Here is a 13,244-nt window from a genome sequence, read left to right on the forward strand (position 1 = left end):
ATCTGACCAGTACTGCTTTATATTTAATTAAAATACAAAACCAGCATAGAATAATTTGTTTTAAACTTGCTATGTAACAGATTTTGACAAGTACTTATGAAGATGAAGACAGATGTCATACAGAAGTAGTCCTTATCACTATAGTATTTAATAATTTTACAGTTAACCAGGAAGGGGGAAGCATGTAAGACTTGTGACATGTAAATTGGGATAAAATTATTATAAAGAGAGAGGTCCCTGATACAGCATGAATCAAGATTGCTTCCAAAAGGGGGTTTGGCGAGCCTATTTCAATATATTGAATGTACGAGGCTGCATCTGGGGGCAGCAATACGTGCTGTACTTGCAGGACGAGAGCAGCCTCTCCAGAAAGCAGATGCTGAAAGACTCAAGGTTATTTTATACAGCGTGCCCAGTCTCTATTCCTACACTGTATTGCAGCTGTGTATCAATACCAGGTTGAAGCCAAAGGTGAGCCAGGAATGTTTTGAAAGGGAGGAGGAGCAGAAATAGAAAGTGCATCTCTGATCTGTGATGTGACGGCAGCCGCAGCACAAGGCCTGATGCCAGCTGTCAAGCTTTCCTCTGGGGCCTTCGGGCCATCAAATTTCACTGTCCTTTTGTGAGTGCCACCTCTGACGTTCTCTGAAAGTGTTTTTCTGTCTCTTGCTAATCAAGTTGCTGGCTACAATTGATATCTTGGAGTGGGGGAGCAGTAATGGAGCAGAAAGTTTATGTAAGTGTGGTTCACATGCATGTGCTTGACAGGTACACAGCCAATTTACTTGGAAGTTACAGGCTGAAATTTGCTGTGGCGGTAGCCCGCAGGTTGGGTGTCTTTCTTCAAACTTTACAGCAGCTGCCACTTTCAGCAGGGCAGGGAGGTAATGCAGTGATTTGCATTTATGGTCTTTCCCAGATTGATGGGGTTTAGGGTGGGAGGAGGGGAGCGTTGACCTCATCTTGTTCCAGCAAATAAGAAGTGAAAACTTGCAAGGCTTCTGTTGATGTGAATTGTTGAATGTTTAAGAGTCTTTTGCTCCCAGTTGCTTACAGCAATTGAGTTCCATTTTTGTTTGCTGAATGTTACACCTTCCAAGACATGTTAGTCCCTAATACCAAGAATAAACTTCGTGTCCTAAGGTAAAACAGCAAAGGAAATAAACCTGTAACTTCCACTGCTCTCACCTTTTAGGTAGTAGGCATTTAAGGATCTGAAATGTAAGGAGAAATAATAACAACTAAAAGTTCCAGAGTTCTTTGATAAGTAATACCTGCCATAGTGAATTTTGGTTTTGAACTGTTGTTTTTTCTTGAATTACTTCTTTTTTTTCAGACCTTAAGCAACCTGGAAAGTCAAGGCATTTGGGAACAGGGAGAAGGAAAGGAGGAGTAATAGAGTTGTAGATTTAGGACCTGCAGATTTCTACAAGTGTTAAAATGATGTTCTGGTGGGATAGGTAACCCTCTTCCTCTACTTCATCCTGTGCTCTGCCCCTCTGTTTCTTGCTGTCATTTGAAACCACTTGAGCAGTTCTCTGCTACGTGTTGTGCTGTTCAGCATAAATAAACCTTTTTCTCTCAGTATTTAGATGCAGAAGGCAAATCCCAGGGGTGATAGCCCAGGCATGGTTACTTTTGGTTCACTGGTTAGCCATTGCTGGTTAAATGTGCTTCACTGTCTAGCTACCAATTGGCAGACTCAGCAAAAAGCTTTAGAAAAGACTTGCTCTGTGATCCAATTGCCAAATACAGAGTTTAGTTCCTCCTCTGTAATCAAGCTGGAGTCAGCTGAGTATAGCTGAGAGTTTTCATGCCAATATCCTGCTTGTTGTCCTTTCCCTGCCTCTTTGGTCAAGTGACTCCCATTGCTGGAAAAAAATAAACTGAATCTCAGGCTCCTCCAATTTAGAAGTATCTCCTGTTATCTCTAAACAGTAGGATTTCTTTCGACTATAGCAGCATCAGTTTGATGAGGAGGGACAACTTCCAGAAGAGTCTAAAGAGCGTAAAGGCTCTTCTGTCTTCTGGAGTTTGCTGTCTCCTGACAGATGGAGAAAGGCTTCAGACCTTCAGCATGAACACAGATAGTCTGATTCAGAGGAAGCAATTGGCAGGTAGGAAATATAATGTTGGATTTTTTCCATTTCCTTCCCTGTCTCCCTTTTTATTTCACTGTCAATTACGCTTTTGGCATTGTGGCCAGGAAAACAGCTTCAAGCTGGATTGGTATTGTCTCTTGCTGTGTTTTTCTTACAGTTAGGAAAGCACTTCTGTTTAAAGTTTTCCCTTATTTAGAATATCTGGTTTAAATGACTTAACTGTAAAACATAATCTCAAGTGATCTCACAGCTCAGTCCCTCTGCACAGAGGCCATCGCAGCTGTATTTGGGTCGATTAGTGCTTGCCATGCGGGCTGGTGCCTGGCTCCTGCCTTGTCACAAGTGCCTTGTGCCTGTCTGCTCCGAGCTCCCCAGGACGCAGCCCTGACGCAGCGTGGCAGGAATGCACAGAGCCAGCTCGGCCTTGACGCTGCGCCTGGGTTAATAAAACTTCTTGGGACCCGGAGCGCAGGGGTAACGCTGCAAGGCGGTGGCTTCATCTGGAGTCTTTGCCATTTTCCTCAATGTTCTTGCTTTTGGAAATGCCATACAGAGGCAACCGGACTGCCTCACTTTAGATGGAAAAAAAATGTCAGTCATATGCTGAAAAAAAGTTGTTGCATGATTTCTGGACCCACACTATGCCTAGAAATATAGGAACAATTGCACTGAGCTGCACCTAGGCTCATGAGCCCAGCTGGAGCTGGTTTGTTTCTGCATCTCTGGTACAGATAATCTGGCCATGGATAATTGAGTGTTGACTCTATAAATAACCCACGTTGAAATCCTTGTCTTAAAATTGTTTTCTCTTCTTCCAGTTAGCTTCCAGGCTTACTCCCCATGTAATCATTTCTTGGCTGACCAAAGGCTACTCTCGGCTCTTGACAAACAGATGTACTGTTTGTTCTTCCCACCTGAAGTGACATGTTACACCAAGCCTGGATGAAGCCAGGTTCTAACACTATAAAAAGCCAGCTAAGCCCTAGTAGGAAATATTCATCCTAATATGTTTTACCTATGCTCCAATTGACTCAGGTGGTTTAAATAAAAAGTGACTGATACATGCCAAACATTTAATACCTTGGAAATGTTTATTGCATGCTTGTTCTCAGAGATCGTCTGTTGCCTATCTCCTAGTTAAATGTCTTCAGACAAAACTGATTCCTTTGTGTGGCCTTGCTTGCAAGTTTGACTCCTAATAATCTTTGTTTGTTTGCTTACTGTCCATGTTAAAATTCGCAAGAATTGTTCTGAGATGAGCTATGCCTTGTTTTAATGAGAAGTGATTTTTCCCCCATTGAGCTTATGTCGGTGATTATAGAAAGTAATTAGAGCTCCTCATAGGAAAAATATCATGTGTCTTCAGCTGGTGAGTGTCCACACATTTATTTCTTACTACAGGTTTTTCTAAAATATAGTCTGTGTGTGCTTCTGAGAAAGTGCACAAGAAGTTGGAACCGCCTGCAGTGGATGACAGGTTGTTCAAGGCATTGCAAAGAGTAGGAGGGAAAGCTGAATTTCACAGCTGCGCTGGCACAGCTGTGCCGCGGTGTGGAGAGTGCACCTTGGTAGGTTGTTGTAAGGGAAAAATCATCGTGCCTTTCCCCTGTGCCATTCCTGCCACACTAATACATGACACAGGCAACACGAGTGGGTGAATAAACCTGGAATGCCTTGAATTCTGACCCATGTTCTAATCACGGGGTAGCTTTGGAAAATACCTTTCTTCACACAGCGTCTGAAACACTGACCATGCTTCAAATTTTGGAAGCCTTGATCTGTTATTGATTATATAGTAGCTTGAAAAATCTGAGTAAAGGCCCATCTGAGAAGGCTTTTATATAGGCAGAACAGACATTTAAAATTGTAGACATACAACACTCCACTATTCAGGACAACGATGGGAAAGCTGTTAGTATTATGAACAGGTAAATAGTGTATCCAAAACAAGTAATTTGCAATACATGAAATTCGTTGCAGTGAAGAATGGTTAAGAGGCCGTCCAGAGGCATAATGCGAAGTAGCTGTCGCTTGGACTCTCAGAGGTTGATTTGAATTTATTTCATTCATGTGCCGTTAGGTCTGAGTTTCTTTGGTTTGCAGTTAGAAGTCATAAATGATGCATGTTAAAGTAGAAACTGTCTTTTTAGATCTGAAGCTGCATGTAAATATAGATTTAAAGGGATTTTTAAGGCGGAGCAGTGGATAAGAAATGCCCTACAAACCCACTTTTATATTTGGGTATGTCTTTCAATGTTGTCAGTTCAGTTTTGTTCTGCAGAAGGTTGAGAGTTTGGTTTCTTGTTTATAGGAGCTCTTGCATGTAGTGAGGGAACGTGAACAAGCGACTTCTTCATGAATTATGTTTTGCACATTCACTTTGGAGTTTGGGTATCGCATATGGGTATTTCTGCGCCATTCTAAATAATAATATCTATGAATAATAATATGCCTGAAAGATGAGTGAAGCAAATTGAAACTTAAATATAAACTTATTCGATTTTCAAAAGAAAGCAGTGACCGTAGGTGGGCAGATCTGTGTGGTTAGTTGGATTTTAAAAAGATGTCAGAATATTCCAAAGGGATTAATTTGATGCCTGGGTATATCCATGAGGAGGGGCAAACACAGAAAACCAAGTCAAAATTTTCGTGTGTAAATTCAAACAAGCTTCCTAAAATATTATAATAATGATAATAATAATAGCAATAATGCTTATGAGATTATACCATTTTTTTTCTAAGAATTTTTAACTCTCTACCAATTTGGCTTCCAAAATACAAAGTTTCAGCAATCTTGTGAAAATCCGCAGCTGTGAAGAGACATCTTAATTCCTGTGCCCCCAGAGAACAGTATTTCATGTGCAGTAGCACACTTGTACTGACAGCTGTCATTCGTGCACCTACAGACAAGACAGCTCATCCTGTCTCTTCTTTGGGGAGAGCAAAGGACAGTGGATACGGGATGAATCGGTGAGGGCGCTGGGGCTGGAGAAGCTCAGGGTAACAGAGATGGAGCAAATGTAGAGATCAAACCCACAAATTAAAACAAAAATGTTTTTCATTACTTTTCTGCTTATAAAACAGCTTGTTAACAAATATATTGCTTGACCAGATGCTGGTTTTGGATCCCAAGTAACAGTTAGAGCTGAAAAAGCCAGAAGGTTTGACAATAGTTTTTATACAAGTCCTGCAAGGATATTATTCAGGGCTAATTTCAGTAAAGTTACCATTTTTGTACAAGTTTCTTCTAAGGAATGATAAAATGAGCTGGGGATGTGTTATCTTGAATGAAATCTGACACGATATTATGCACAAAACCAGACATAATTCTCCTGAAAACAATAGCTTGTTTTCCCGGAGTCATAGTACAGCATTGTTTTTTGCCAAACCACCTCGGTAGTCCCATATCACTCTTCTATGGCCTGTCTTGTCTTATCTGTAAAAAGAAATGCCATTATATCTGTTGGGATTAAGTACGGCATTAAAGAACTATCAGTTTTCTGTAATAGTTTCATTATAGACGAGGAGAAACATCTGATAAGTATGTAAAACAATAATGTACATAAATTCATTAAAGATGGAGATAGAGTGAAATATTTTACCACTAAGTGTAAGTAAATAAAAGTATGTGTAAGCAGATGACCTTGAATCTGTAAGATCTGCCCAAGGTCTGAGGAAATGGGTCTGTTACACAGTAGGAAGCATTAGAGGATGGCAATACTGAGTTTTCCTCTATTTGCAACAGTGTATCTGGAGTAAAGTTGTTTAAGTTGCCTGTTTGGAAGAATGAATAGGTGAGCTGCTTTTAAATGTCTATATTTAGTAAACTAGAGTGCTGTTCCTCTTGTTACATTTCAGTGTTAAATGTAAAGATACTTGTATCTTACATCCAACAAATAGCCAAATAAAATGTTTCTCCTCACATACAAAATCACCCACAGAATTCTTATTTGTTGGCCCTGCTTACCTTTGCTTAAAGAGAAGTGCTGTTGCTTGATTGCCAGAAGTATTTTAGTATTTCATCTGATGTATCTGCTCTACGTTTAGGGCTGATAATACATTTCCTTGCTCTGAGAACAAAAAATGTGGGGAATACCATTACCACTGGCCAGGGCTGATAAGATACCAGTTTGGAGGAGGCAGTGTGAGAGGATGGTGAGGGTGGTATATACCCTGTGGTATATGAGGTGCAAGATGGTTTTTACACTCCAGGCACATCGAGGTGTCTCAGTAGCTTCCCGTTGGATGACCAGAGCACCTCCTCCAGCACCAGGGGAAATTCCCATGCGTAAGCTCTCCTTGGATTTTTTTGGTAGAGTGTCACTCAAAATGGTGTGTACCTGGGATTCACTTGCTCTGTGGTTTCTCTTTTGCCTGAGGATTTTTTGCCTCGCTGAGCTGAAAAACATATATGACTTATAGCAGAGAATTGTCATTTTTTTCTGCAGTAGCAGCCTGTCTGTCAGGTGGCAAATACTGATTACACGTGTGCAATTGTGTCATTACAGGTGATGAATTCCTACTTAAATCTCCAACTCTTTTTTAATCAAGTTAATACCCTAAATCATTGATATGCTCTTTTATAGCTGAAGAAAGAGGCCCTGACACCAGAGTTAAATCTAAATCTTCCAGCTCAATGATGTGAAGACTGACACTGTCAGCAGGGCCAGGTATTCACTCTTCCGTCGTTTCCCTGTCCCTCTGATACGTCCATCAGTGATACCTTGGATCTTTGTCTCTAGATCTCAAAATTCTTGTAAAAGTAGTAGACAAGTACCCAGCAGCTTCATTTTACATTTAGTAAATCAGTTGCACTATTTGACGTATTTTTTTGCTTTGCTGGAGTTCCGTTTGACCCTTTTTTGTGTGTGCTTTCTACCAAAGAGGAATGGAGGCGTTCTGGGCAATGCTGAGTGTGTGGCTTTTTATGGAATTTGGCCATTTTTAGGGTATTTGGCCACTTAAGAGTAATTTAGTGATATTCGAGAGATTATTCCTCCGTAGGAAATGCCAAGTTATCCCAGAAACAGAAGATTTTTCAGGAAAACAGCAGGTTTGTCCCACTGTGTTAAACACAAACACCCTCCTTCTCTCCTGAATCAAGGGGGGAAAAAAAGGCAGTGTCTTCCTCTAAATACGCACTTGTGTTTTTTACTGCTTTTAGTTTTGGACTCGGGTTCATTTCTGCAGTTACTTGAGTTGTATCAACAATCCTTTAAAAAAAAAAAAAAGGGAAAAAAAAAAAACCCTGCAGCCGTTTTCAGCGCTTGTTGTTCTTGGCACAGGATCAGTTCTGGTGTCCAACTGGTAGGACCTGAAACTTGGTGCTTAACAAGTGCCTGTAGTCAAAACAGTTGGTGTGTGCGAGCGCCGATCTGGTATTTGCTGCGGCAGGTCATCTGCCTGCTTTTTTACCGTGTGCAGAATACCTAATCACGTTGCTGTGTTTCTGTGACGGCATCTGTGGCAATGTGAATCGTTTCACGTTCCAAAAGTACATGTTTACAGTCGTCGTAGAATCAGATTAAGTTGGCAGCCTGCTCCTCTCTGTAAGTGGCTCAGTTTACATTTCTTCTTCTAGCAGGATGTTTTGCATAATTTTGCTGATCCTACTCACTTGTAGACTTTGTGAAATGAGGTTTGTTTTAGCGGGTTTATGTCAGAAAGCGAAGCTTGTGTTTATTGTAAATAAACCCCAGCAGAACGGTGGTTATTTAAGCGCTTGATAATTTCCCAATTATGTCATTTGACCTGGAATGAAGCTTGCGATTGTCGAGCTGCGTTTCATGCAGCGGATCAGTCGGAGGGTTTGAGCTGGCAGTTTATTTCCTTTGTCAGTTTACAAGAAGTATCAAAATGAAACCGACTGTGCTGTTTCCTTTCCAGTGCGCAGCGCAAGAAGGGTGGAACGGTTTGCGGATATTATTTCCAAACTTTTTCAGCTGGACTTGGAATAGTGTTTTGTCAAAAAAGCTGGTAAAGTTCTCTTTCGGTCTTGCAATGTTGTGCTGTAGTTTGCTGGCATCAAATCGAAGTTTATTTTTGCTTAATCTCACGTACTGGGGTTTTTTTTTTTTAGTTTTTTTCAGATTGTGGCTGCAAAATGAAAGCGCTTACAAGGTGTTTATGAACTCTTGTTATGAACCAGCTGCCAGTTACTGCAGGATGACACATTTCTGCAAGCAGTCTAGTTGTTCAGTTTTCTGGTTGCTGGCTGTTGCTTTTCGGGCATGTGTGGGTCTTTTTCTGTTTTAGTTTTATTAGAATGAATGCCAAGTACATTTGCAAACTTTGAACTGGGATCAGTACAAGGTGGCAGGTTTCATTTACTGAAATTGTAAGTAAGTATACATTGCTCAACTTTGCACAGTAAAGGGCTGTGCTGCAAAACACCTCAGGATATGCTGTAAATAGAAAAACTGTAATTTGTGCATAGGGGGTGTATGGAGTCGCAATAAGTAACATCCTAATCAACAAGACCGATACGTTACTGGAACAGAATCACGTTGTGGATGAGATACTAAATTTCATTACCATGTGCTTAAATATTGTAAATGGGTAATAACAAACAGTATTCATATCGTGTTAGGAGCACTCAGATAAATTAGTTTATGCTGTTTTAAGAAAAAGGGCTGTGAACTCGACTGTAGTGAACACAAGCTTAAAAGGAGTTCTGTTATTCTGTAATGTTTACTAACAGCAAATAACTTTCTTACCCTTCTTGGTTTTAGCAATTATATTTTGTTTTTACTAAATGTAATGCCAAGCTGTAATCCATAACACGGGGTCTCCGAGTTATTTGTGGGTCAACCTAAAATTGATTTTTGCTTTAGGCCTCTTGTATGCAGGAAGTCAGATCGTGCTGAAGGAGAGTAATGTTTCAAAATGACTGGTGCTGACACAGTTCTCGTGTCTCTCTTCTGACAACGTCAGAGGGATTTTTTGTTGTTGTTGTTTTGACTACCTACAAAAAATGCTGAAAGACCAAAGGCACATCTTTGTCTACGTTCAGGCTGCATCATGGCTTTTTTTCCTTTGCACCCTTCTGTGTCTCACCGATGGAGAAGACACTAGCTGTAGGCAAAACTCTTCACTCGATTTGATCAATTTTGAGTAGCGCATCTTGGGTAAGAATGGATGTATGTGGCATATACTAAAAGATATTTTTTGTTTGTAGTGCAAATTAAGATAATCTGCAGTTTCAGAATCATATAAGGATCTTTTTTGGGTACAAAACTGCTGCAATCCACCTGGAAATGTACGGTTGGCGTATTTTGCTGGCAACATGTTTACTGTTGTGTTGTCGTCTGCAAGGTTTGCTGTGGGCCGAGTGCTCGATCTTATGCCTCTTATGCCTCTTATGTGAGGCAAAAAATTGAGAAAAGGCTTTCTACTCAGAACGTGGTTTTGCCTCTTTTTCCCACACGCTTTGTTTGTGGCTCTGGAGCTCATGTTGCCTCTCTATTGCTTTGCTTTTTTGCTTATGATTAGAAGGAGATGTGGTGTTTCCTGCAAAACAGCTGCCAGTATTCCCTGGTGACCCATCAGAGAGGATCCCGTGGAATTACGGATTCAAAGGCAGACCTAGAGGACTTTGGCAGCTGCAGCAGAGCTTTTGGGAAAGGTAGGGGGTTGCATTGTGTAGGATGCAGAAAAGAGGATTAGAAATGGAGTAACAGGGCATGGGAGAGAAGCTCTGGTGATTCAGAGACTGTTAAGTCTCCAACAACATAAGGACTTCACATCTACAAACAATTCAGATTTGGCTGAGAAAGTTGGACTATATCCATGTTTCCATAGGACATGGAGAATCTCCTGGAATAGTTTAAGATCGTTCGCAATGCTACTGGTGCAGAGTATGCAATGCACATTCGGACAATATATAGCTCTGGGCTTTTAGACTCTTGCCGCTAACTAGAAAAAATAACAAATATTGATCTGGAATTGATTCTTTAGAAAGTGCAGTTAATTCAGTGCGAGAGTGTTAAACTTTCTTTCGGGATTAATGTCATTAATACATTAACTGTTTGACAGCAGAAGTCACATGTTGCTTGTCACTTGCTGCAGTGGCTGTGCTGAGACAGCTGAGAGGTTGCAGAAGGATTACTGCGGTAAAGAGGATTGGAACTTTGATTGTGCTCTCTCTGCACTTGGATTTGACAGCAACTGGTATTTAGAAACTAAACAGAATATGTGTTGTTATTTATGTGCAGTGTAAATGTCCATTTGGAAATATTTAAATGAGTTGGAAGAGTTCTCTTTCCTATTTTAAGCTTGAGCACGCATTCACAGCACTGCAGGCTCTGCAGAAGCTGAAATGCGTATAGAATTTAGGTTAGTATCTTATGAGTGATAACTGGTTTTCTAGTTGTCTTGCAGGTTTTTTTCATTTTTTAGCGGCAATAATTTTAATTCTCCTTCGTGTTTGTTCATGTCCAGTGACTAGGCCACTTCTGTATGTAAACAGGGAGAGCCATGCCCGCGGCTGCGTGTGTGCGACTTCACCTGCCCTGCTAGAGCTGATCTGGCCACACATGAACTGTAGAAATTCTTACACAGATGGCTGGTTGTCTCCCAAATGTGTTAGTGTGTGAATTTCTAATATTATAACAACTATTCGATGTGGAAATATCTTTTATTCATAAATCGATGTATTACATAGGCTGTATAATAGTAGATTTCTATATTGTGTGTAATTCCTTCTATATATATAAAATTTGATTAGTCAAATTGGTAGAAATATTGAAGAAAACGGTGTGACCAGGGAACTCCGATAGAGGAGCACCACTGCACTGGTTTAAGCAGTTCTTTTTAGCAGCTGATGCCTTCTTGCTTTCTTGTATATTCCCACTGTTTCTCTTTGAAACTTATTACCAATATCTAAGGCTGATTCACTACCACATACGTAGTAAGGAAGGAGGAAGCGAGAAGCAACCTAATAGTTCTCGAGAAGGAATATGTCAATATTTAGTTATGATTTATGTCCCCACCATCGAGATTTGTTTATGAGGTTTCATGCTTGGGCAAGTCCAGCCTCCTGCAGCCGCGCTTGCCCGGCTCAGATGGTGGTTTTCTGCCTCCTAGGCAGGATTACTCCTCCAGCTGTCCCTGCAGCCCTACCTGCAAGGTGTCACCTACCTGCTCCCGCTGACACTGAAGCGATGTTCACTCACCTGAGCAGACGTGCAGATTTTACCCGTGCGAGCAGTGTCTGAGCGCAGCAGTGGTTGTGTGGCACTGGCCGTCTGTGTTCTTCCTCCCGTCTGACTTCGCACTGGTCAAAATTTCCATTTAGCTTCTAGGAAATTTTGAGAGAAACTGGGTGATGCTGATAATTCTCAAATACGTATGAGAGTCTCTCTAAACTGTGGAAGAGTTTCTATAGCCATGTTCTGGGGGAAGAGGGGAGTTTGAGGAGGTAAAAGGAAGTGCCCAATATAGCAGTTGGTTCTGATCACAAGAACAGTCAGCAATCTGACACGCTCAGATCTAATTAATAATTTTGTAATCTTTTCCTTCCCTATCTTTTAAGTAAACATTTATGTAAAATAGTGGGATGCACTTTATTGTGTTGTCATATGACAACAGTGCGTCTTCCACCATTCTCTATGCCATAGTGAAAAATCCAAAGTTAATGTACTGATTTGCTCTTGGGAATTAATAACTTGAGAAAATTGTCTAGGGAAAAACACCAAACGTTTAGCTTGACTGAAAACCCAGTGTAAAGAGACTGTTGAAAAATAACTTGCTATGGCATGTGATACTTAGATGACTTTCAAATATAATTTTAGATGGTCAGTATCTTGAATGTCCGTCTTTCCGGAAGATTAATTTTAATAACAGAGTAGTGTATTTCGCTTCCAAATATATCCATAAGGATTATATTGAAGACACAGTTTACTAGAAGGCAGTCGATCTTAAGAAAACCAAGAGCTCTGGCGAAGATTAGAGTAATTAATCCTGAATTTATATAAATTATGTATGGAAATAATGTTTTTTCCAAAGTTTCACTTTATATACAGCTTGGTTTTGTTGGTTAAACAGCAGATCCTTTTCATCAGTCCTCAAGTAATTAATGGGAAAGTTGCAAATTTTTATTAAGCTAATTTAAATTGATGAAGTAGTTGCCGAGGAGGTTGTTGAATCTTGAAACAGTAACTATTATTTAACAAAATAAATACTGCGTGAGTGGCACTCTGCATGTCGGAGGCAGATGCACAGCTTACACGGTTGTTGCCACAAATGTGGGTTGAAGTGAATGTAACTAAACTGCATCCTGCAAAGGACTTTTGGAGGCAGAGGCTGCACACTGGGGTGTGTGCCAGGATGAAGACTGGGAAATGACAGGTGCCATTTAGGTGAGGGGATCTACTTTTTGTATTTTAAAAAAATTTAAGAGTGCTTTTTTCTTCAGTTGCAGGAGAATCTGGAGGGAATTTCAGCATTTGTAATTAAAGCTGTGAATATGAATATATGGAAGTGCTTAATCGTTAATAGAAAATACCTTTATGTAGTCAATGGAGATCTAATAGAAACAGTTTGATATATTCTTTAATATTTATTTTAAGCATTTATCTTTGTTCTTGATGTATTCACCTATTGCAAATTAATCATGGATGAATCCTTCTGCTACTGGCAAGTATTTTCTTGTGAGAACGCCAGACAGATTGCCACGTTTTGATTCCCTGTGGGAAATTTTTCCTTAGTTCTCCTTGAAACATCAAACTAGTGAGTGCAGGGTTGATGATGTAAAGACAAAACCTTCCCTCGCAGCAGCAGGTCGCTGCTGCTTCCTTAACCTGCCGGTGGCTGATGGGGCGACGCTTGGATTCTTCAAGTCAAGTGCTGCAGGCTTCGGATGAGGAAAGATAGCTGCACGTTGAAGGAGAAACTCCAGCTTGTCCAAAGTTGTCTGTCTATAATTACATTACGCTTGCTGTGTTTGGTTACTGTGTCAGGACGGGGGTAGCTGGCTGGTCCCCGCTCTCGGTGCCAGAGTCGCTGCCGCCGAGCACGGCCCTGCTGGCTGGGAAACTCCTCTTGCCGGCCCGCCCGTGTCGCGGGGTGAAGGGGCTGGGGAGAGGGTGTTCCCACAAATGGCGACAGGACTGTTAAGGATTTGTAGCACCTCTCAGCAAAAAA

General features: G+C 40.8%; 1 protein-coding gene across 6 annotated transcripts in view; it reads left to right on the plus strand.

Moving 5' to 3' along the window:
- The window catches only part of ATXN7L1 (ataxin 7 like 1), a 114,111-nt gene that overhangs the window by 65,902 nt on the left and 34,965 nt on the right, over positions 1–13,244 (plus strand). The window contains exon 1 of one of the 6 annotated variants that reach the window (XM_005498094.4): positions 4,373–7,651. The exons of 4 other annotated variants lie outside the window; for them this stretch is intronic. The gene's annotated coding sequence lies outside the window, so the exon portion shown is untranslated. Of the gene's footprint in view, positions 1–4,372; positions 7,652–7,680; positions 8,079–13,244 lie in introns of those variants that run through there. One more of the 6 variants, XM_005498095.4, reaches the window with a different exon arrangement.

This window comes from Columba livia, chromosome 1 (genome assembly GCF_036013475.1).
Source record: "Columba livia isolate bColLiv1 breed racing homer chromosome 1, bColLiv1.pat.W.v2, whole genome shotgun sequence".
NCBI lineage: Eukaryota > Metazoa > Chordata > Aves > Columbiformes > Columbidae > Columba > Columba livia.